Below are 18341 nucleotides of genomic sequence, written 5' to 3' on the forward strand. Positions count from 1 at the left end.
CCCTCGGCTTAAGTGGGGTGAGGGAAGAGTGGCAGGTAGGGGGGTACCTACCTAGACAGTGAAGCCACATGTCTCTCCAATGAAAATTGGGAGTGGGCATTGTGTGAAGTGGCTGTGGATCTCCTGCCGCAGAAGTGTAGGACTGTATAGAGTTGGGAGGGCCACCCGAGGGTCATCTAGCCCAGCCCCCTCACAATGTAGGAATCAAAGCTAAAGAACGCCAGGCAGATGGTCCCTCAACTGCTGCTTAAAAGCCTCCAGTGGTGGAGACCCCCAACACCTTCCGAGGTCACAGAATTGCAGGGTTGGAAGGGAACCCCAGGAGTCATCTAGTCCAGCCCCGGTGGACAGCGGGCACGATCCATCCTGTTGTGCAAGGCTAAAGATGCTGCTCAAGGCTAAAGAGGAAGCGCGCAGCCTGTCCGTTGCTCTTTGGGGCTGGGGGGGAATAATATTTTTTTCCTTGATTTCCCCCTCTAAAAACTAGGTGCGTCCTGTGGTCCGGTGCGTCCAATAGAGCAAAAAATACGGTATTTATTTTCCTGAATGGTTCAGGAATGTTACTCCATAATTCAGTAGGCATTAATAAAAGATATGTTGGTTTAAAACACCCAAACCCTCCACCACACTTTGTGGATATTACTAACCTTAATGGAAATCTGACAATTTTGTCCAGTATGCACTTAGTATAAAATTCGCACACTAAATCTACTGCCTTCCTGTGTATCCATGCAAGTCACCTGTATTAGATGTACATGACCGCACACATACCCTTTCCACCAATAGGAAATTGCTGCTGCGGCGAAATTCTGTGAGCCTGACCAGGACCAACAACAAGAGTAGAGCCCACTTAAGACAATCGCTACAACAGCCTTGTTCAACTTAGTACCCCCCTCCAGATGTTCTGGACTACATCAGCATAGCTGAAGGGCAATAGGCTATGGAAGGGTGTTCCTTGAACTAGGAAGGGGAGTGAGCCAGCTATAAGGCAGGGCACACATAGCTTGTTCTTAAGAGGAAGTAGCTCTAAGACTAGTCAAAAGAATGAGACTGTAATCCTGTACACATTTCTGGAATAAGCCCAATGACCACAGCAGGACACACCTCCAAGCAAACATGCAGAGGATTGTGCCATGACAATTCTGAAATGCAGTCATCCCAAGTCACTCCTGTGTAAACACAGTGTTGTTCTATGGCAGCCCTGCATGAGGCGCCACCCCTGCATCAGTGGGGAGGTGTCTGGCAACCTAGAGCTGGCTGTTCCTTGCCACAAGTGACCAAACAAATGCTAGGTGGCATGGCAGGCCTATTTCCTAGCTTGTTCATGACTTTTCCCTCTGCCTGATGTTTGTTCAATGGTCCCTCAAACAACTACAGTAGCACGTAAAGGTAAAGGGACCCCTGAACATTAGGTCCAGTTGTGGCCGACTCTGGGGTTACGGTGCACATCTCGCTTTATTGGCTGAGGGAGCCGGCATACAGCTTCCAGGTCATGTGGCCAGTATGACTAAGCCGCTTCTGGCGAACCAGAGCAGCGCACGGAAACACCGTTAACCTTCCTGCCGGTGCGGTACCTATTTATCTACTTGCACTTTGATGTGCTTTCGAACTGCTAGGTTGGCAGGAGCAGGGACCAAGCAACGGGAGCTCACCCCGTCGCGGGGGTTTCGAACCGCCGACCTTCTGATCGGCAAGTCCTAGGCTCTGTGGTTTAACCCACAGCACCACCCGTGTCCCTTCAGTAGCACATAGGCATGCACAAAAATCCTTTTAAAGCCATCCAAAGCCTGGCAAGCAAACCATACCCATGCATTGTGTAGGAAAAGGCTGAAGACACAGACAAAATAAATGTCCCTTTTGATACAGGAACTCATGAATACAATGCAAGGCAGAACTTGGTGAGCAATGCAAATGGAAATCATGCAAAGTAGGTAATATGTAGCTAGATCTTTGCCTACCTGCTAAGAAATCTTCCAAGAAGGGCATAAATGATTCCCTAATCCCGTGTTAGGAGAACTGAGTTATGACATATGAATGAAGACCTAATTCAGCCAAAGTTCCACTGGTGTTAATGGGTGTTTTACACTGAAACCAGCGGGTCCAAGAAGCACACAACTGTGGCTCGAATGGCTATACTTTAGCGATTTCATTCAGTCGAATGACCATGAGGACTGAACACTGGAATAACCAGGCCCTTACATAATTTCTTATTATAGACCCCTTTGTGACATGCATCTATATAATCAGCCTCTGATAATGAAGGTTCTGATATATCATAGATAAATATTTGTGTAAGACACAACTCCTATCACACTGTTAACTCCAAGCAAAGGCAGTATAATATTTACTTTGAAAATTTAAAGCCACTAGATACTATAAAAAAATCAAATTAGTCTGTCAAAGAATTGCATGCCCTTATTCTGAAATCACAACATATTCTGTCCACGTACTCTTAAAACATTGTTCAATGCTACTGCTATGCAATTATGCCATAGCATGACAGCCTCAATTATAACACTAAGCAGCATAATTCAGATGCGTAGTAAGAATCCCATGTAAAACCATCATTTTGGTATAAATGTAATTTGCTGCCAATTCAGGCTACTAGTTATTGCAAGAGCCAATTCCACTCACTGAGTAATATACTTGAGTTGGAATTAAAGATTCCAATAAGATATTCAACAGAGAAGGATAATTGTGTCTAGATGGGCCATTAAATGTGGGTACAAACCACAGATAGGATAACTTTGAATTGCAACACTATCATATTTAATAATGAAAAATGAGCTGTGGGTATTAACCAAATGGATATGACACAGGTTACTTGGCCTCTTGCATTCCTCTCATCCATCCTACAAAGCTGAATGAACTGGAATGGGGGGATCTGCATTTGAAAGCAGTATCTCTGAAAGAGGGCTATAATGCACTGGTCAGGAGATACTGCATTCAGTTCAACACGGTACAGCCCAGTTCATCTGCCACTTTCACAAATGAGGTAAGGAAGAAAAGGGTACACAAAAATCATACTGGAGTAAGAATTACACAATGCCTTTACAAAACAAATTTACATGCTTTGCATAAAATATGAGTATCTGCAGAGGCTTATTATTTATACAGAAGTATTGTTTTGTTATATTTCTATTATGTGAAATATCACATTAAAACATAAATATCAAACCTCAGTACAGTAAAATGCAATTAAAATCAATAATATGTTACTGAGATTGTGCCGATTTCCTTACTCTGGCAAGAAAACAACCTGTAACAGACTGAAAATATTAAAATAATTTAAGCCGTGTGCACTGATAATGTAACATGCTCCAAGTCATACCTAATAATAATAATAATAATAATAATAATAATTTTTTATTTATACCCCGCCCTCCCCAGCCAAGGCCGGGCTCAGAGCGGCTTACAAGCAATAATAAAAACAAGATGAATGATTACAACTTAAAAACAAAAATAAAATACAACATTAAAATAATGGAACATTAAAATATTAAAATGTAGCCTCATCGCAGGAGGAGAAGGAAAAGAAAAAAGAAAGAGAAGGAGGGAGGGAATCAAATTGGCTCCAAGCCAAAGGCCAGGCGGAACAACTCTGTCTTACAGGCCCTGCGGAAAGAAATCAGATCCTGCAAGGCCCTGGTCTCATGAGGCAGAGCGTTCCACCAGGCCGGAGCCAGAGTTGAAAAGGCTATGGCTCTGGTTGAAGCCAGTCTAACTTCCTTAGGGCCTGGGACCACTAGGGTGTTGTTATTTATGGACCTTGAGGCTCTCCGTGGGGCATACCAGGAGAGGCAGTCCCGTAGGTATGAGGGTCCTAGGCCGTGAAGAGCTTTAAAGGTCAAAACCAGCACCTTAAATCTGACCCTGTACTCCACCGGGAGCCAGTGCAGCTTGAAAAGCACTGGGTGAATATGCTCCCATGGCAAAGACCCCGTGAAGAGCCTCGCTGCAGCATTCTGTACCCGCTGGAGTTTCTGGGACAGCTTCAAGGGCAGCCCCGCGTAGAGCAAATTACAGTAGTCAAGCCTGGAGATGACCGTCGCATGGATCACTGTGGCCAGGTCGGGGCGGGAAAGGTAAGGGACCAACTGCTTGATGCGGCGAAGGTGGAAAAATGTCGCCTTGGCTGTTGCTGTAACTTGCGCCTCCATGGAAAGGGAGGCGTCAAGGATTGCACCCAAACTCTTAACGGAAGGCAATGGCACTAATTGGGCCCCCACAAGAGAAGGGAGTTGGTCCCTCATCCCCATGCCATCCCAACCTAGCCATAGGACCTCTGTCTTCAAAGGATTTAGTTTCAATCGGCTCCCACGAAACCATCCAGCCACAGCTTCCAAGCATCTGATCAGTGTGTTCGGGGCCGAGTCGGTGTGGCCATCCATCAGCAGATAGAGCTGAGTGTCATCAGCATATTGGTGACAGCCCAGCCCAAAGCTCCGGATAATCTGGGCAAGGGGGCGCATAAAGATGTTAAAAAGCATCGGAAAGAGAATTGCGCCCTGTGGCACTCCACACACCAAGGAGTGGCGCGATGACATTTCCCTCCCTAGTGCCACCCTCTGTCCCCAACCAGAGATAAAAGAGCACAACCAGTTACGGGCTATGACCTGTATCCCCACGTCTGCGAGGCGGTGGTCCAGAAGATCATGATCGACCATGTCAAAGGCTGCTGACAAATCTAAAAGGATCAGCAGTCCTGACCCGCCTCGATCTAGTTGTCTACGGAGATCATCTGTTAGGGCAACCAGAGCCGTCTCCGTCCCAAAACCAGGACGGAAACCGGACTGAAATGGATCTAATACCGATGTTTCCTCCAGAAACCTACCAAGCTGTTCAGCAACTGCTCTCTCAATTACCTTACCCAGGTATGGAAGATTTGAAACTGGGTGGTAATTGGATAGGTCTAAGGGATCTAATGAAGTTTTCTTTAAGAGTGGACACACCACTGCTTCCTTCAGTTCCCCTGGGAATGTCCCTGTGTCAAGGGACAAATTGATAATTTCAACCAGGGGGGTCCACGCAACATCTGGACACTCCCTAATCAGCCAAGACGGGCACGGATCAAGGAGGCAGGTGGTGGGCCTACCAACTTGGAGGAATCTATCCACATCAGTAGGGAGTATCCGATCGAAATGGTCCAACCCTGGACCTGAAGTCAGTTGAGGGGCCTCCAGTTCAGTCACTGTATCTAAATTGGCAGGGAGGTCACGGTGGAGCAACAGGACTTTCTCTGCAAAAAAGCTCGCGAATGCCTCACAGCTGTGGGTCGAATTTGTGCTTAAATTTGGTTGTCCTCCTAAGGACATTATTGACCTAATTATTCTAAAAAGTTGTGCCGGGCGAGAGCTAGCGGATGTAATGGAAGCTGCAAAGTAAGATTTCTTAGCAGCTTTCATAGCCATCTCATAGGCTTTCATAAGCGTCCTATAAGATGTTCTTGAGGCTCCGTCACGAGTCCGTTGCCATACTCGCTCTAGCCATCTGAGATCCTGCTTCATTTTCCGGAGCTCCTCAGTAAACCAAGGGGCCCGGTTTCTACTTTACCTACTTTAACCAGAAAATAGTTCTCCCTTTCTCTATATGTACATTTGTTTATCAGATGTGCAACTTGTCCCTCTTCCAAGGAGGTCAATGGCATGTCTCCTCATAACACCTCTGAAAGTTAGGTACGGTTGAGAGATAGTGACTTATCCAAGTCCACATACAGTGCATATCAACCACCTGAGACCTGCATGTAGCCAGAGGGTGACTTCCTTACAGCTCACAGGCCCTTTCCCTGCTGTCCAGCTGACGTGTGTGTGTGTGTGTGTGTGTGTGTGTGTGTGTGTGTACACAGAGAGAAAGGGAGTAAGAGTGAGTGAAAGTTATGTCTGTAGACATCTATGTAGCAGAGGAACCAGAGGCCCATACCATGGCAGGTCCAGTCCCACACACCATCATATGAATTCTTGAAATCAATCTTTCCAGTCCAAAGCCAAAAGTCTGTTAACTGTGCCACACTGCCTCCCCAAACCACCTGCTATTGTGTATTACATATCATCTGCTCACAAATTCTACATATTTACCTTATTTCCCTCATAGCTCACATATGAGCTAGTTTACTCTTCTATTTTACAAAGTTTGATTCATTTAATCTTTTCTGTGATAAAATACATCAGGAGGTATTTCCAATGACTACTGTCTGATTATCAGTGACAGTGCTGGCCATCTCTGGGGCATTCAGGGTACAAATAATAATAATAATAATAATAATAATTTTTATTTATACCCCGCCCTCCCTAGCCAAGGCCGGGCTCAGGGCGGCTCAGCCTTTTCCCTACGCACAAAAAAAAGAGGTAAAATATTTCTATAATTCTATCTTTGTAATAGATTGGAATACAGGACATGTATTCCTGGGAACTTTTTGATTTACACATCATTCACATCCAATATGCCCCAAAATACTGGACTTTGGCAGAGATGGAAAAACATTTAGAACTGACAGTTTTGTGTCAGCGTTGCTTGTGCAGGTTCTCTGCTGATCACTTGTGTTCCTTTGGTAGTGAGAGAGGTTGGGGTTGGCCTAGGGTGTGGCTGTTCATTTGTGGTTGGCTGTGGTGGTCTTTGTTTTCATAATAATAATAAAAAAAATGACAGTTCACAGGATTATTCTGAGTATCTCCTCTTTAGTCCAAAGACATTCAGTTTTGTCTTTTGCTAGCATCTCCCTTACAAACACTTTCCAAATGCACAAAGAAAAGCCGAGTATTTTATAGGCAAGGTTATTCTTGCAGTCTCTATCTACAAATGATCAGCCTGTAATATCTGATCTACCCATTGCTATCTGAATCCCATGCAGTCTAGCCTGCTCACTCAGCTGAAGAAACCCACGAAAGGTACACCGGGTGACAGCGATGAGCTATAAAAGGCACAAACACCAGGGGAATATACCTTGTATTCTGGCAAGTCAGACTACATTTTCAGCCCTCTTGTCTTCCAAAATTTGGTGGAGCAGAACTGTAGTAAATTACACTGGTTTGATTGCCTGCCAGCACAAAGAGGCGGACCAAATCAAAAGAAGCAAGAAGGCACAGAGCAGCCACTTGAGAAAGCAGTACAGCAAAACAAGGAACGTGTCTCGTCCCAAGAGATTCTAGGACATTTAAGAGCAACATATCCCAAGAAAACCTCAGGGAAAAGTTAAGTTAATGAAAACTCTGGAGAACTTTTGGTGACATCACCACCCAAGGAAGCAAAGCTCAGGTGATTTGTTGCCACAAAGTGGGATTTACAGCAAGGTATCCATTTTATTATAAGCCTGTCCATTTTTTATTTTTATTTTTTGCCTTAAATCTGGATCTTGTTTTTTCAATTCAAAAGTAAGCCATTAGCATTATTACAGATGTCACAATGATTCTGTAAGCTACATTAGAAATAATTCCTAATGATACTGAGCTTTTCCGTAGTACTTTCAAGTGCACAAAGCACTTTACATGAGTTATCTAGTGGAAATCCTTACAATGACTCTGTAAGTCAGTACATTGCACACTGAGGAACTGAGAGAAAGTGGTATGCCTAAGGGCTCCTAGTGAGCTCATCACAGAGTAAAGAGTCAAACCAAGGAATTCCTAATCATACTTTCTAGCCCCAGAATACCAATTATAATAAATCAGCACACAGGTTCTGAAACTACAAAGTTTAATGCGGATGAAAATTCTCACTTTGCTCATAATTCAGAAGCCACTCTTTCCACCTTTCCACCACTCTTTAATTATTGCCTCAACCAAATCATCATGAAATTTGATCTCCACACCATTTTTCCCTTCCACAGTTTGCAATCACTCTGACCAAGTAAGGCAAACTATGGTTTGCATTAACCAAAGCTTGCCTCTAAAGCAGAATCTGAAGCTGTTATTTGAGGTGAGGTTGCAAATCATCCCCTACAGATAGAATGCATTAAGATGTGCCAGATTTAATGCTAAACTATGGTGTGGCCATGAGGAGGTTATTGGAAGCTTCTGCTTCTAATACCCACCTTTCAATGTGTTATCCAAAGCCTTAATTAGCGTTAGTTGGGGGCAGGGCCGGATTTAGGTTTGATGAGGCCCTAAACTACTGAAGGTAACGGGGTCCTTTAAATGTCCAACTGTCCTTTGTCAACAACAAATTGTCGTTTTTTGTGTTGAATATATGCTATATGGTAATTTATTTTTTTCTCTTATATTTTGGAAATGTACATCCAGTTTTTTCCTTTACATTTTTTGGGAGGCCCCAAGAGAGTGGGGCCCTAAGCTATAGCTTGTTTAGCTTATACCTAAATCTGGCACTGGTGGAGGGGTGGGAATCAGCTTCATAAACTATAGTTTAAAGTTCGGTTGTTTCAATTAAGCATTGTGAAGACTAATCACAGTTTTTCCAGGTTTGGATGAGAGAGCAAGTGTTTGTTAATCTAAAACAGAAACAAAAATTATCAAACTCTTTGTGGCCACATCAGAGGATGAGGTGGTTGTGCATGCTCACAACTCACTGCTGTTTATTACTGTAGCACAAAACTATGGTTTTACATTACTGGTCCATTCTGACTTCATTGTGCCAGATACAAATATCCACAAGAAGCCTCAATTCCTTTCTGCTCCACAACCAAGATCACAAGGACGAAGGACCTCACCACCACCACCACCACAAGTAAGCAAAGATGAAGACTCACCAGGTAGACGAAGATTATGTGTCAAGGGAGGACTCAATCACATTAATTCACACCCTAAGATATGCAGAACATCCAAACACACAGTCACTTCCACCCCAATTCCTGCAATATGGGTAAACTGCTTACAGGCTTAAGAACATATCATACTCAAAAGGCTGCAGCTGTGTCTTCCACAAAGGAGAAAAGGGATAAGGAGCAACAAAGCACAAACTCAAGTTACCTACCACCATGCACCACAGAATATAATATATTGACACCCTAAGAGATGCAGAGTATTCAAACACACAGTCACCTTCATCCCATTTCCTGCAATATGGGTAAACTGATTACAGGCTTGACAAACCCATTGTACTCAAAAAGGCTGCAGCTGTGTCTTCCACAAAGCAGAAAAGGGATAAGGGGCCACAGAGCACAAACTCAATTGACCTAGCACCATGCACCATAGAATATAATCTAGAACACTGCTCCTCACAACACTGCTGATCAACTTCACTCATTTATACTGCCGACCTCACAATCATCATCTATCCTTCCTTGTAGGATCAGAGTGAGGACATATGGCAACAGAACAAATAGCAGCAGAAGAGCTCCTGTGCAGCTACTTCTTTTGGTTAGAGCGGGGTGCTTATAATACCAAGGTTGCAGGTTCAATCCCCGAATGGGACAGCTGCATTGCAGGGGGTTGGACTAGATCAGGGGTCAGCAAGCTTTTTCAGCAGGGGGCCGGTCCACTGTCCCTCAGACCTTGTGGGGGTCTGGTCTATTTTGGGGGGGGGATGATGCAAGAGCACCACGAGCCCCGGTGGCTGCTTACCCATGTCTTGAGAGCGGCAGGAGCTGGTGGCGGTGGCAGGACGATGAGTGGCCCGCGAAAGGGCTCCAGAGAGGGGCTGCTTAAAATGGCAGCCGCTCATGCACTGCTGGCACCAACAAAGCCCAGCGCCCTTCCTCCTCTAGGCTGGGCAGGCAGAAGCCAGGAGGAGGGAGGGAGGAGGTGCCAGCGCTGTGTGAGGGAGAGGGAAAGAACGTGTGTGCTTGCGATCCACGCGGTGATTCCTGGACCGTCTGTGGACCGGGTCCAGAAGGCAATTGGGCCTGATCCAGCCCGCGGGCCTTAGTCTGCTGACCCATGGACTAGATGATCATCAGGATCTCTTCCAACTCCACAATGCCATGATTCTATGATTCTACCTACAACAGATCAGTAAATGTTGCCTCAAAAAACTGTCTCACAACACAGGAATTGTCAAAATGTGACTCCTAGCCAAATGTATATGAACTGTGGAGTGGAAGCCTGGTATTCACTTGTACATACATAAAATGCTCCTTGAGATCCAGTTAAGTCAGGGGTAGAGTGCATTGAGACCAGTGCATGAGAGGACACTGGCAGAAAGAGCAATATGTGTAACCACCATTCATGTTTTCATTCTCTATTAAGACATAATGCCTGAAGAGAGATCACACTTTTGGGCTAGGAGTTAAGAGTGCTCTAATTCATAGTCCAACAATGCAATATAGTTATCACCGTAAAAAAAAAGGGGGGGGGGGTTTAAAACCAAAACCAAAAGGCTTTGCACATATAAACTTTATAATTATTTATTTCTTACAGGTTCATTTTCTCTTATGTGCAATCACTTCTCTTTTTGCTTTTCCTTCCAAAGTCTCAAGTTCATGGTTTTGTTTTTCTGCTGTGACTGCTTATCATGATACACACCCAAAATAGTAAATGGCTCTCAACAGCCTTTTGTAGCCATTTAGGTATTTATGATGTTTATCAATGCAAGAAAAGGATACAGAACACCTTGGCAGATAGCCAGCTGAGGAAATGATTTAACAATATTTTGCTTCCAAACATATTTGTCTGCAGGGCTCACTAATTCTTGCAGATGTATACCGTCAGTGACTTAAGATCTTGAGCCAACATTAAAATCAAAGAGGACTGTGTTCATTTTTTTAAAGCATTGTCAAGCAATGTAATGCTTTAAGTCAAATTAAAAATTATTACTACTAATAATTCCTATGTAAGTTTAAGGGGTTCACATTACATTAGCCATGTCTACATAACATTACAATGACTGCATACTGTACTACAAGCTTGCTCTTGGTTAGTTCTTAGGGCTAGAACTAATTGCAGTCAAACTATGAGCAAAGCCTGTGTTTATACGGGAAGCAAGCTGGAGCCAATTCAATATTTTTTTTCTGGTTTAAGTTGTCCGCTTCCCATCTATGTCACTGAGAAGGATTTCTTCATCAGCCAAACTAAAACGCCACCCTTTTCAAAATTATTTTTATTCTCAAGAAATGCACCATTGCAAGCTTTACATTGCACAACTTTGCTAGAATTGTAAAACTATGCAATAAACAACAACAATAAAACCCAAATAGGCTTGTGTAGTATATAATCAAACCAGGTATGCATCTTACCTGTTGGGTAGCAATTGCTCCTAGGATGAATAGTCAAGTGGCAAACTTTCCCAACTTCCCTTCCTCTCCCCAGGTGGTTGCCCTTTCAAAATGCATACTCTTCTTTAACTCTTTAAAGTCAAGAGACTATGAAAGTGTCATGTGGAACATTCAGCAATGTCACACAAGTAGAGGGATTGAAACCCGAGCCCTCTGGACCTATATAGCATAGCCAGGAAAACTCTTGGGAACGTGAGCAGAGTGTGTGTCCTTGAAGACTCATTCACATAGCACCAAAATATGGTTTAATGTTATGTGTGCACATATTTATGTGTGGACTGGAAAAAAACACCACTATCTTTGGATGGAGAGATGTGAAATCAGTGTACAACATGGATAGAACATGATGGGCATACATTTCCACAGTCCAGATAAGTCAATAATTATACAGAGCACAAAGCTTACATTTTGGTTGGTGACAAGATGAACCAGCTCCAAAACACTAGATCCATTCTACTGCAGATGTTTTGCCAAAGTTTCCTGGCAATTAACAGCCTTAACAACGAGGGAAGAAGAAATCTGAATTGTAGTTGCTCGTGTTTCTTTGCTAAAAAGACACATACAGATGAAAGAAATGTTTGGGAGAACGTATGTCAAAACACTTCACCTTCTGCAGTTGTAGGCACAGTAGACAAACATTACTTCAACTTCTAAGTTATCTACACTTACATGTAGGCTGAATACTAAGAAAAAATTCAAGAGTTACAGCTGATTCCGAGAAACATACATGCATGTGCACACAACAAAGACAACTCTGGTTGCCTTAGTAGAACCTCAGAATCAAATGTGGTAAAATTAGAGCATCTGTGCTAGCTTTTTAATTATTTCTTGCTGATTATGTAAACACTTCAAGAGCAATTATCTACCACCTTCAGAGGCTAGGAAGAGAATCTGCAGCTGCAGGAGACACACGCCACCATTACGTGACAATGTCACCACACCTGTGTAATTCGTGTAACTCATAATATTACATATCAATGGTGATGTGAGAGAACATCTGGTTGAATCTTTCTGCACCTGTCAAATGTAAGAAGACACACTGGTGGATGATGGAAATTCTTATGGTAGTGCATAAGATAATAAGCGAAGACAAATTGCTTCACCAAGGTGTATCAAGCACCACTGAGAATGTTGCATACACCTGAAAGCACATTTCCCTGCCACCTAGAACACATACTGCTTACACTGGAGAAACTCTTAACTAGGGACAAGGGAGGTATTCAATTTGGTTTTCATTTTAATTCACACCAAATTTTATGTTGGATGTCTCCAACCAAAAGACATGTGCAAAAATGCATACATTAGAGGTGACTTTGCATGCATTAACAAAAATAAGGAAAAAATGCATTATATCAGATAAAATGACAAACGAAAATACTGTTGTGAGTTTGGGGTGGTGGGGTTAGTCTGGGTTAAAATCCAATGGAGGATTCCATTGTTGAACTAGCCAGGCAAGTTCCTTTGTGATACAGTTTGTTTCCAAAGTACCGGCTAAGTTTGGTTGCTAGTATACTGTCCAAACAACATTCCAGCTAAAGATCAGTTAATATATGCTCTTTAACAAATCTGCTGTTGGTTTTTTTAATGTTAAAATTGTGATGAAATATTTATGACATTAATACAGTCAGGACTTTGACAGGTTGTGCTAATTACAAATCTCGGGTGCATGATCCAATCAGTGCCAGAGTATGGCAATACTGTACATACATATAGCCCCCACGCCTGCACATATACCAGTAGTAGATCAATAGGGCAGGGAGAATCTCATGTGTGGTGGTAGAATAGGGGATGCACCTATGCACTGGATCAAGCCAGTTTACTGTTATGAAACAATGGTAGCTACCAGCATTATGCAAATATAAATATATGTCACAATAATTCAAGACAATGAATTGCTCATTTTGGTTTCTATTTGGGACCCCAGTGATAGCCCAAAGAGTTATACTCTTTTAAAATGAAATTTTAAAAAAATCAAACATAGCAACTATAAAACACAAAAGTACGGTAATTTTGTAAATGTAGGTGGTGTGCCTGATCCTAAATGAAGGGTGCAAATATGTTTATTATCATAATTTTAACATTGCCCCCCCCACAAAGGATTGCTCAAAGGATCATACAAATATAAAAGCAAACATAAAAGAGATAATAATCCAACCATTAACACACCATTTTCAATTTAACACAAATACATCTAGATTTCTGCAGACCTGAGGAGCAAGGCTTGGGATCTCCTCACTTTGCCTTTAATATCAGATGACATAGCGGCACATTTAAAAGGTGTGTTGCCACCTTGACTTCATGGATGACTATGGACATATAATAAAGAATTATTGGTGGTCAACTGATATGCCAAACAATTCTGAGCCACACAAACTCTCTCAATGAGCCATTAAGAATCATTCTGTACAACTGAAAAACCAACTAGCAATACATCAGTCCAACAAAATCTATTTCATTGACTCTTTGGAATAAACACAGCAAAACTTTTCCTAGTTAAAAATGTTAGCACAGGACTATGAAGGCATGGTAGAAACAGGTCTCATGCGGTATTTCAGCCTCTCTCTTGAAGCATGGCATTTAGGTACAGGTGTTAAAAGGTGAGCTATGGGTAGTCACAGACCACACGGCTCTGAAATGTGGCTTTTTAAAAACATATATTTGCATCTAACACAGGAGCTAGGGAATCAGAGATTACAACAGTGGAGACTCTCCACAAAAATGAATGCTGACAACGAAAAATGGCTCTGGTTTCCGCCCTCCGCCCCCCAGTTTTCTCTCCAAGACTATTGATATTTAGGACTACTGAACCAATCCACACCTCTTTCAAGGCAAATAATTTTCGCAAGGCAGATGCTTCATCGGAATGCCCCCAAAACAGTGAAGTTGGTGCTGGAATTCCCCAGAAACAGTTCTATGCTGTGCTGAAACCAAACGCCTGTTTGCATTCTATGGCTACTGCACTCTGCCAAATTAAAGCAAAAGCAGCAAATGCTGTGATCAGAACAAAATAGCTTGCAGTGATTTCTATTATTTTGCCACGTGTGAAAGTAACAAGGCACTGTGTTTCTAACAAGGGGAAAGCCTGCAAGGTTTTTGTTTCTCTCTTCATTATCTTTCAACAATTGTTTCCTCCCAGGCCATGTAACAAAGAAAGATGAAGGTCCCCAGTTTTCTAATGCAATAAAAATAAAAGGACAGAGAATGGAAAGGGTGAAAGAGGTGAAGCATTTCACTACAATTCATATTGAGTTGTCTTTTTCTGTTTTTTAATTACGAAACCAAAAATAGCACAATGTAGTGTGAGTCACGTAGCTGCTAATTATGCTACTATTTCAAACATTCCAGTGTCATTCACAGCCATGGTGCAGAAAGAGGACTTTATTTTGTTCTAACCATGTCATTTAAAACCTTTTGTCATGAGGAGAATAGTACGAGCACAGTCAAAATATGAATACAGAGCTGACAAAGGCAACTCAAAATTCTGCAAGGATGTTGATATTTTGATAAAACAATTCCAATAGCCACACAATTGCAGAAGAATATGCCGTTATAAGCCACCAACTTTTCTTGAAATCCTAGTACTCTACAGATGCATCGCTAAGCAAAGTGCCCCCCTGGTGTCGTTCTCCAAACCATTAGAGATTGTGTAGTCAGCTACCACCAATAGTAGGGCCAGGGTCAGTAGCTGCTGTCTTTGGGGATCTACCATGGTCCCACCACCTAGATAGGGGCCACCCTTCCTGTCCACAGTCTGGAACTCTGAGCAGCAGAAAGTAAGATGGGTCTAGCCTCCTTTAAAAAAACAAAAACAAACAACTTCCACAATGCTGTTAACATAACACTGATTAGAAGCATTATGGGAAATTTACATGGTAGTTTCACCTAGCTGCCCAGCACTGTTAGGAGCACGGCTGTTGCCTGCCACCAACACTTAAGCCCCGTGTGGGCCACCAGCCAGCACTTTGCCAAACCTCCCTCCAAATCTAGAAGCAGCCCTAAACCAAGAATCAACTCAAGCGCAACAATTTTTATATGTTACTTCTGCATAGAATACAAGACTTCTGGTTGCAAAGGCCCCAAATACCTATTTCCTGAAACAGCTGGCTTCAACTACCCCAAGGCTTGTTGAACATCCAGCCTGAAGGATTCTGAAGCACTCAAAAAGCTTGCCCCCTCATTTTGTGACATTGCTGTTGGTTCTGATATAAGTATATACCTACTGTGATTTTTAATGAGGGTTTTTTTTAAGGTGCCTATATCTTTTAAAATAATTTAGTTTTATGTTCTATATTTGAGACTTGTATCTTATGTACTGATAGGTAATAGTAGTAAATTAAATAATTAAATGTATAGCACAGCATTGCTCTTTGCAGTGCACATGAGGGCAGCTCCCTTACAACTATGACATAGGGAAACAAAGGAAGGGACAAAAAATGGAGACAAGGATAGACAGGGGAAGAAAGTGCAATTGTTTTGAGTTTCATGTGTTGAGGCTTGGCTATAGGCTTCATTGCAGAAAAGCATGTTCAATATAACAGCTGGCTCTTTGCAAAGCAACCAAGGAACAAAATGTATTTTTAGGGAAGAGCTACAAGGCAATTGCTCAGTTTGCTAAACTAGAAGTGTGGGAAGCAAGTGCCATGTTGGGTTTTACACAAACCTATTCTCTTGATCCATAATTCACTTATTTCACTATTCTCGGTGTGGTTAGGAAGGAAGGAAGAAGCAGGGATGGTGCCAGAAGCTGATTAAGTCAAGTTGCAATGTCAAACTCCCTTGCTTGATTTCCATTGAGTAAATCTGATGCAAAGTGAAAGACAGTGCTTCTCAAAAAAATAATAATCTCTACATACTCCCATTTTTTCATGGGAAAATGCAGGGCTTTGGGCCTTGAGCCAATTGGTATAACTCTTGCCTGAAGCTCCTTCAAGCCTGGAACTGGTTCTGAATTTGCATATCCCTGCCATGCAAGCTATACATCCTACCTCCGCCCTGCTGTATGAATTATCACTGATACGTTCTGGCTTGCAGAGATGGACATATCCCAGCCCTGAAAAAAACTCCAAGTGGACATGACCTAAATAAAACTCTTGTGAATCTGTGCACAAGCACTGTACTTCTTTCCTAGCCCAAGCTGCTATTTGAGAGACAGACTCAAACAAGACACGAAGGCAACAGTTCAGTGAGGTCTGATTTTCATAGCAAAAGAGGAACAAGCAAGCAGGGAGCTGCTGTCACTTTCCTCCTTGCAGCCCCTCTCTCCAAGTGCCTCCCCCCGAGCTGAGCTTGTTTCCTGTATCAGGAACTTGGTCAAGAGAAAGGGAGAAAAGGCACCTGAAGGGACAGGCCATAAGAAAGTAAGCTGTAGTCATGGAAGTGTGGTGAAGACCACCTGTCCATGCACTTCTTTTGCTGTTAAAATCTGTCCTTCTTCCTCACATCCTCATCCTACATGATTGGGAAAGGCCAAAGTTCAACACACATAGACTTGCCACGATCAAATCTAACCCTCTAATTGATCCTTCTTCTCCATGCATTACAGAACATCAGCATAGCCTCCGAGACACAAAAACACAAATTAATATATAAAGCAATTGCAATTTTCCTTGTAACAAAACTACTCCCATTACTTACTTCAAACAGCAGGAGTGTTCCTAGGTGCAACCTCCTTTGGCCAGGTGCTGCAGCACTTTCCTCTGAAGTCTGTGCATTAAAACTTGTTCATTGTGCTCAAGGATGCTAGAATTAAAAACAAAACAAGAAATGCTCAGAGAAGAAATGTCACTTCAAGTGGTTGGCAGGGAAATCCCTGCACTATCCGCAATGTGTTTCTGATAACTTTAAGAAAGCTAGTTTTGGAACCAGAAGTGGGGAGAAGAAGTGGTCGTTTTTGTGGATTGTTTTTGTTATCTCTGCAGCCTAAATGGATTTTTTCAAACACTGCCTGTTAGCATGGTTGTTCACATTCTTTGATGATCAACTGCTGATTAAACAGACTATGAACACATAGAAAACAGGAGTAACCACAGAGAAATCTGGAAAAATAATCACTCTGATAAGCGACATGGTTGGTGCAGTAAGAAGGTAAATCAAATGAACTACACAATCTTCGTTCCCCAATCTAAAGGTTACCTTCACCCTCCTCACGCCTCTGCTGCATTCAACACCTCCTTCATGACCACATCAAAGATCAGCTTAGCAAGCATCAACCTAGAGTCTACTCTTCTTTACATGATCAGTTTTCTGCAATCCAAGCAGTGAGGAAGGGGGCTCTTCTTCCTGTGTTGATCATTTAACACTATACTGTCACCTATCACTGTTTCTTTAGACTGCCAAAGAAGTAAGCAGTGTTCTTAAAAGTATTTTAGTCTTTCTTCTATCCCTTCAGCGGAGGGTGAACTCACACACTGTACTCTTTTTGCAGTTGCACTGGGGCTTACCTAGAAAACTTTTTGTGTGTGTTCTGCACACACTTCTTAGCTGTTGTAGAAGTTCCAGAAAGTTTCCATCAAGGGAGCACAACCGCTGTAAGGAAATGTCATTTCCCCAGAGCTCAAAACACAACAGATTGTTGCTTGGAAAATATTATCTCCCCACCCCAAACCAAGTAAACACTCATTGCCTTATCAAATAAAGCACGAAGTGTTGTGATATGTGTATCACAGGTCCCTATTTGATGGCATCTGGGATACAACAGGGATGAGACAAAAGTTGGGGGCACTCTTTGATCACAGTAAAATCATTTCCCCCTTTTGGAAGCTTTTGGGGATAATATCTAAAGAGTGTGTGGAAATGTTCATCTATTCAGACTAAGGGCAATGCAATGCAGGAAGCTTTGCCCTTGGCTGCAGTCATCACATCACCAAAACTGATGTCATATAGCACTGCAACCTTGGAAGGCAAATGAGGCCACCACCTTGCTGAAACTAACCAGTTCTGGCCAGTAACTGGCAATATTTTGGCTCCTACAAAAGCACAATGTAGCATTCAAGTTAAGTTTTTTGTAATTAGGAAAGTAGCCTATTTAAAATGAATAAAGCCATAAGTAAGCATCAGTTCACTGCTATATTATATGAGAGATCCCCCCAAAGCACGAGGATTAACTTCAGTAATAAATGCTGAATATTTACATCTCTCTTCCTTCTACCCTTCCCTCTCCGTTATTCTTCAGCTCTGCATTTTG

General features: G+C 42.5%; 1 protein-coding gene across 34 annotated transcripts in view; it reads right to left on the bottom strand.

Annotated features, from left to right (window-relative positions):
• ATXN1 (ataxin 1) overlaps positions 1 to 18341 on the bottom strand; it is a 300198-nt gene that overhangs the window by 126383 nt on the left and 155474 nt on the right. For all 34 annotated transcript variants that reach the window (XM_083519227.1, XM_083519211.1, XM_083519243.1 and 31 more), the window contains one exon: positions 16793 to 16897. The gene's annotated coding sequence lies outside the window, so the exon portion shown is untranslated. The remainder of the gene's footprint in view (positions 1 to 16792; positions 16898 to 18341) is intronic.

The sequence above is a fragment of the Podarcis liolepis genome, assembly GCF_965112155.1.
Source record: "Podarcis liolepis genome assembly, chromosome: 8".
In the NCBI taxonomy this organism is placed as follows: Eukaryota; Metazoa; Chordata; class Lepidosauria; order Squamata; family Lacertidae; genus Podarcis; species Podarcis liolepis.